Source organism: Bos mutus, unplaced genomic scaffold (assembly GCF_027580195.1).
Source record: "Bos mutus isolate GX-2022 unplaced genomic scaffold, NWIPB_WYAK_1.1 CTG1371, whole genome shotgun sequence".
Taxonomy (NCBI): Eukaryota; Metazoa; Chordata; class Mammalia; order Artiodactyla; family Bovidae; genus Bos; species Bos mutus.
Window position 1 is genome coordinate 6,314 of NW_027218831.1, and position 7,369 is coordinate 13,682.

The 7,369-nt window shown below is 42.8% G+C and overlaps 1 long non-coding RNA gene across 1 annotated transcript; it reads left to right on the top strand.

Annotated features, from left to right (window-relative positions):
- Positions 1 to 654: 654 nt before the first annotated feature.
- On the top strand, positions 655 to 4,100 carry LOC138986776 (uncharacterized). Its single transcript, XR_011463433.1, has 3 exons — positions 655 to 775; positions 1,275 to 1,411; positions 4,027 to 4,100. It is a non-coding gene; the product is annotated as an uncharacterized lncRNA (long non-coding RNA).
- The last annotated feature ends 3,269 nt before the right edge of the window (positions 4,101 to 7,369 follow it).

Below are 7,369 nucleotides of genomic sequence, written 5' to 3' on the forward strand. Positions count from 1 at the left end.
GATTAGGTGGTTAAAAGGTGTTCGGAAAAGGGGTAATGAAAATGAATTGTTGACATCCCTTCTTCAAATAAGGTTAAGGACATTTGAATGGCTCTTCCTCTTAGAAACTAGGAAGAAAAAGCCCACTGTGGGATGCTTTGTGCTGACATGCTCCTCACTTTTGAGAAACAGGAGACTTTCAAAGGTTCACTTACAAAACAGATTTTCCTTGGCTAATGCACACAGTCAATATTTACTTTTACATAATAAATTTTAAACACTCTCCTCTGTTAAGTGAGCAACGCGGGGAGTGGGAGGCTGCAGGCAGTATGTGCCTTGGACAGCTCATCCCATTTTGGATCTCCGGATATAAAGTAAATATTCCTGACTTTGAAATTTTCACACGTGTTCTGTGATTTCTCACTTATTCATAAGCCTCTCTTGAAACAAATCTCATTATGAAAATGACAAAATACCAGATCTACAAAAGATTCTTTTAAGATTAATCTCATTATTAAAATGACAGAGTGCGAGAAAAGCTTATCTCTACCAACCAGGAAACTGAAGATGGCATCCGTGTGACTTTGGTTGTTTGAGGAACAACCATTGGTTCGTGATGCATCACGCCAACAGATGCAGGCTACAAAAGAGGCACCGGTTTCACATCCTCTCCAACCACTGGGACACCCTCAGCCTCTACAGAAGAAGAGACAGCGAGATGAAGGTTCTGCTGCTCAGTGTTGTCCTTGGTCTGCTTTATGCAGGCCACAGTGAAGCTCAGCTACTTCTCAAACCGGTACCAGGGGTGGTGCAAGCTGGGAGGAGGTCTTGGGGTAGACGTGTGTGCATGTCCGTTTTCAGGATTTGGTCATGTGGATCCCTAAGTCTGGCCATCTCCCTGCAACTCAAAGTTGTTCCATTCACTGGCTCTATACCTGTTCTGCATGGCCTCCGTATCATCTCTGCCACCTATTCATTGGCTCTCGTGCCTGTTCACTGCTCTTGTAAAACAGAAGATCTCACGGCTGTTGGACTAGGGCTCTTGCATTTGACAAGACAGCTCAAGCTATCTCAGTAATGCCTCAGCTCCTTCCTTTACACAGCTCAAGCTATCCCAGTAATACCTCAGTCCTTCCTTTATGTGAGTTGAGTTTTCACATGATTTTATACCTAGGGCTGTGTCCATAAAGATAGGTAACTTCTGCCCAAGTGAAAGGACAAGGAAACTCCTGAGGGATGATGTTGGTAGAATTTCCAGAGATGGCTGAAGCTTCCTCACAGGAATTTGATTTTAGTTTTCAGGGGAATGGAAAACCCATTACATTGCAGCCAGTAACAAAGACAAGATCACTGAGGGTGGGCCATTCCACGCGTACGTACGTCATATTGAGTTTCATGCAAATAACACAGTTGACCTCGACTTTTATGTCAAGTAAGTAAAAGTCACCCTGAAGGAAAAAATAAACCTATAAGCTCTTGAGTCTAGAGGGATGGTGTGGCTTCTCCATCTGCAGGGAACTCTCTGGACAATGTTGAGAGCGTAATGCCATGAGTTGTGGATGAGCAGGGTCTCCGAGCTGGGGTGGGGGCAGTTCACTTGTGAGCCTCCAGGGGAAGTCCTGGTGTCTTTGCTTGGAAGACGGTGGGAGTTCCAGAAGCTCCACTGGCATCCACTCATTAAAGGAAAGAGGGACTCGGCAGGGGGAAGAGGCTTGTGTCCTGGAACCAACCAGGGGCTTGAACCCTTCCTGCAGAGTTTGTAAGAGATGGTTCCCACCGAGCCCAGAACTGAGGGTACTGAGAGAGCGCACAGTGAGCTCTGCTCTGTGGGGCGTCCTCACGAGATATTTCATCACCACTGAATTCACTGAAGTCCTCACAGCCCCAAATGAGAATCCCAGCTGGTAGTAGGGGTAAAGAACATGGATTTCTCCCTGAAAGAATTCTGGAGTGGGTTGCTATTCCCTTCTCCAAGGGGATTTTCCTGACCCCAAGATGGGACCCTGGTCTCCCTGCATTGCAGGAAGATTCTTTACCACTGAGCCGAGATAGTATACATACAGTCAAAGTATAACCACACATACAGATACAGACTCACACAAACACACAGATATATATCCCACACACACACATATGCACGTGTGTTGTCACAATATTTTAAGAACACCTATTATCGTCCTCTGCCGTCTTTACAATTTTCGTGCCCTGTGTTTAACTTTTCACGCGACCACCCTTTCTGAAATCGGCATTACTGAAGTGTATTTATGTTTAATCTGACCTTTGTCGAGGTCTTTATTCAATGAGCTTTCACATATCCACAACTGTTCCATGAGCTCCACAGTCGAGATATAGAATTCTGGGCTTCCATGGTGGCTCGCGGTTAAGAATCCGCCTGCCAATGCAGGAGACGCAAGTTGCGTCTCTGGAAGATCCCCCATGCTGCGGAGAGACCAGGCATCTGTGACACAGCTACTGAGCCTGTGCTCTGGAGCGTGCGTTCCAGAGCCCATGCTGCACAAAAGAAGCTGCCAGAGTGAGAAGCCTGAGCGCTGGAACTCCAGACTAGCCCTCGCTCACCACAACTGGAGAAGAACCTGCATAGCAACGAAGACCCAGCACAGTCAATACTACACATTAGGATTAAATATATATACTATATATATATATATAAAAGGAGTGATATATATTATATATATATAATAATGAGCTCCATCACAGCTCCTTTTCATCTCTCATTATTCAACATCTTCTCCTCGGGCAACAGGTAAGAACTGACCAGCTTATCCTCACCTTTTCTGGATCTTCAGACGACAAAGTTATGCACTCTGCATCATTTTCTCTGGTTTCTCTCAGTCAGCACAATGTTTTTAAAATTTAACTTTGTGTCCACATATACAGGGAGCTGTGGTTTTCAACCACATGAAAGGGCTTGGTTTGCATAGATAAAATTTTGTATATTTGCAGCTTTTGGAAAACTGTTTTGTTCCCGCCTTATAATTCTTTTCAGTCACTTCAGTGTATTTCCCTAAAGACTGATAACAGTAAACTCAAATGACTGTGGATGTTCCTTTACAAGGAGTCTGTTCAAAAATTAACCCAATTCTTGTTGAGTTATTTCCATTTTAATATTTGTTTCCTGTGCATTCTATGTGCCAAATATAATCTCTTTTTTTTTTTTTCACATACATGCACAGAGGACAATATAAGAAGTCACCCAAATTCTTCTGTTACGTAGCTGACAATATATACGAGGGGCTTCCCTGGTGGCTCAGAGGTTAAAGCATCTGCTTGCAATGCGGGAGACCTGGGTTTGATCCCTGGGTGGGGAAGATCCATCCCCTGGAGAAGGAAATGGCAACCCACTCCAGTATTCTTGTCTGGAGAATCCCATGGATGGAGGAGCTTGGTGGGCTATACATAAGACAATATATACTTAACATATATTATATATGTATAATTTCCTTATATCATATAAGCATATCACGTGTACTTGTGTTTTTGCTTGTGTGTGTGTGTGTCAATGTGTATACATACATAGATGTGTCTTTAAAGCTTAATCCTTATATGGTGTTGTGATAGATAAAGAGTGTGCCTTTTGAGAAAATTACAAATTTTCTTGTAACTCTTGGTGATATTAGCTTCTCACATTCTCTAATGAATCACTCCCAGGATTTTGAGAGAATGCCCAAGGTCTGTGATGATGGCTATTCCTCTCAGTTTCCAGAAACTAAATAAAGGAAAGGCTCATTCTTATTAGGCTTTCCTAAAATTCTAGACGTCTCCATGTGTACTGGCTTTAAACAAGGCCTATATTGTATTTGAGGTTTATCTTTGCAACCACTAGTCAGATCTAACGTGTAGAGAAACCATCCTAGTCACCGCATAGTCGCTTGATCTTAGACAACATATTTCTTCTCTTTGTTCACATTGTTCACAGGCAGTAACGTGACACAAGCACAACCTGGGGTGTGATACAAAAAGAAATTCTAATTATATACTGAATTTTGCCATTTTAATAACACAACTTGAACATATTTTGTCTTTAAGGTCAGACGGAGAATGTGTAAAAAAACAAGTCACAGGAGTAAGGCAAAGAATTTTCGTTTATCATGTTGATTGTAAGTATTTGATGTTGAATGGAAGAGTGTTTCACTGGGAGGAGTGTGTTTGGGTGGAAATCTTGGTCTTGACTTCCTTCAATTACCCCATACACCTGCATTCTACTCCTACTAACAATTAGAAGTCAAGGACCAGACTGTCTCCACACAACGGAGGTTTACTCAACAAGACTAGAGCCAGACATCCTAGAGTGTGCAATCAAGTAGGCCTTAGGAAATACTCCTGTGAAAAAAGTTAGTGGAGCTGATGACATTCAACCTGAGCTATCTAAATTACTAAAAGATACTGCTGTTAAAATGCTGCACATAATATGTCAGCAAATTTGGAAAGCTGAGCATTGGCCACAGGACTGCAAAAGGCAGTTTCTGTTCCCATCCCAGAGAAGGGCAACACCAAAAAATGTTAACTACCACACAATCTGCTAATTTCACATCCTAGTCAGATTATGCTCCAAATCCTTCAAGCTGGGCTCCAGCAGCACGTGATCCAAGAATTTCCAGATGTGTAAGCTGGGTTTTGAAGAGGCAGAGGAACCAGAGATCAAATTGCCAACATCTGCTGGATCATGGAGAAAGTAAGGGAGTTCCAGAAAAACATTAATTCTGCTTCACTGATTATGCTAAAGCCTTTAACTAAAGGCTTGCCACAAACTGTGGACAATTCTTAAAGACATGGGAATACCAGAACACCTTACCTGTTTCCGAAGAAACCTGTATGCGAATCAAGAAGCAGCAGTTAGAACTGCCCATGGAAAAATGCATTGGTTCCAAACTGGAAAGCAGTACCTCGGGGCTGTGTATTGTCACCCTGCTTACATGACTCGTATGCAGAGTGCATCATGTGAAATGCCAGGCTAGGTGAATCTCAAGCTAGAATCGAGATTGCCAGGAAAAATATCTAGAGCCTCTGATATGCAGATGATACCACTCTAATGGCAGAAAGTGAAGAGGAACTAAAGAGCCTCTGAATGAGTGTGAGAGAGGAGAATGAAAAAGCAGGCTTGGAACACAGCATTCAAAAAACTAAGACCATGGCATCTGGTTCCATTACTTCATGGCAAATAGAAAGGGGAAAGTGTGGAAGCAGTGACAGATTTTATTTTCATGGGCTCCAAAATCACTGCAGATGGTGACTGCAACCATGAATTTAAGAGATGCTTACTCCATGGAGTAAAGGTAAGACAAACTTCAACTCTGCATTTAAAGGCAAAGATGTTGCTTTGCTGACAACAACCCATAGAGTCAAACCTATGGTTTTTCTAGTAGTCATGTATGGATGTGAGATGAAAAGATCATATGATGAGTGGATCATAAAGAAGGCTGAGCACTGAAGAATTGATACTTTCGAACTGTGGTGCTCGAGAAGACTCTTGAAGTCCCTTGAACTGCAGGAAGATCAAACCAGTCAATCTTAAAGGAAACCAACCCTGAGTATTCATTGAAAGGACTGATGGTGAACCTGAAGCTCCAATCCCTTGGCCACCTGATAAGAGCCAGTTTTTTGGAAAAGAACTAGATGCCGGGAAAGAATGAAGGCAGAAGGAGAATGGGGTGGCCAGAGGATTGGATGGATAGATGGCATCACCTTTATGATAGGCATGAGTTTGAGCAAACAGAGATAGTGGAGAAGAGAAGAGCCTGATTTGGTAGTCATCAGATTGCAAAGAGTTGGAAGTGACCTAGCATCTAAACAACGAGAAAAACGAGACTAAGCACAGGTGTCAGATTTGTATTTTGTACGGTTCTCACCGTGAACATCCTGAATGTTCATTGGAAGGACTGATGTTGAAAGCTGAAATTCCAGTTCTTTTACACCTGACTTGAAGAGCCGACTCATTGGAAAAGATCCTGATTCTGGGAAAGATTGAAGGCAGGAGGAGAAGGGGATGACAGAGGATGAGATGGTTGGATCGCAACACCGACTCAATGGATATGAGTTTGAGTAAACTTCAGGAGTTGGGGATGGACAAGGAGGCCTGGTGTGCTGCAGTCTGTGGGGTCCCAAAGAGTCAGACACGACTGAGTGACTGAACTGAGACTGACAAGGTTCTCACAGAAAATTTACAAGAGCCTTGTGAACCAACATCTCAATATTCTGTCTTGAGTTTGTACACTGGCATCAGTCACTTTTTAAAAACAGTCTTACAACATCTAAATCTGACAAAACTTTGGTGGATGTAGTTAAATCCAAGGAAACTATCCTGAGTTCAATCTTAAAGGCAGCTTGTATTCAAAGCAATGGGGGTGCTGGCTAAAATTTATATCCTTAAGCCCTCCATGAGGGCTTTAAGCACCATTCCTCATTTTAAATGGCTGAAGATGTACACGTTTGATGAAAATACAAAAAAAAAAATACATCCGTATATGATCACAGCCCTTGTCTAAACAAAGTATTGGCAGAGTTTCAAATGCAATGTCTGCAAAGAAGTAAAACTTGTGCCTGAAATATTTCACCATACTTTGTGGATAATTTTGAATAGTCGATGATTTTTAAACTGTGCTCTCATATTCTTCAGTTCAGTTCAGCTGCTCAGTCGTGCATGACTCTTTGCGACCCCACAGACTGCAGCACGCCAGGCCTCCCTGTCCACCACTAACTCCCGGAGCTTGCACAAACTCATGTCCATCGAGTCAGTGATGCCATTCCACCATCTCATTCTCTGTCATCCCCTTCTCCTCCCCCTTCAGTATTTCCCAGCATCATAATTCCCATATTATTTTTTCCTTTGACTGAATCATGAATGCTTCCAGTGCTATTGTTTCCTTCGTCTTTCTAGTACTTTTTAGCTGGATTTTTACACAGCGGATAACAAGGGAGAGAAACAGAATAGTTTGCCATCTTCCACGGGTCTCTTTCAGGAGCTAACCCCCAGCTGTGTTTTGTGGGGTGAGCTGTCTCACATCAAGCACAGCACAAGCAGCGACCTTGACGGTGACCTGACACCCAGAAGATAGCTTTCCTCTCACTGTGCCATCGCCTTCACAGTGATGCTGCTATGTCCACCTTGGTGAAGTTGCGGGAAAGAGCACGTGGTCACTGATAATCTGAGGACATGCATCATCTGGCTTAAATTATTTCAGTGTGATCCAAGGTTCCTGGACTCATGGTTGGCTTGGGCATGTTGTATATATTTTCGGGGTTATGAGACGGTGAAGCTGTTTCAGCTATTTTTTTTTCTCCTTCTCAGGCAGACATGATTTTAAGTATTTTAACACTGAGGAAAGGTGTTTTCATGTTTCAGGAACACAGTTGTGCAGTTTACATCCCATCT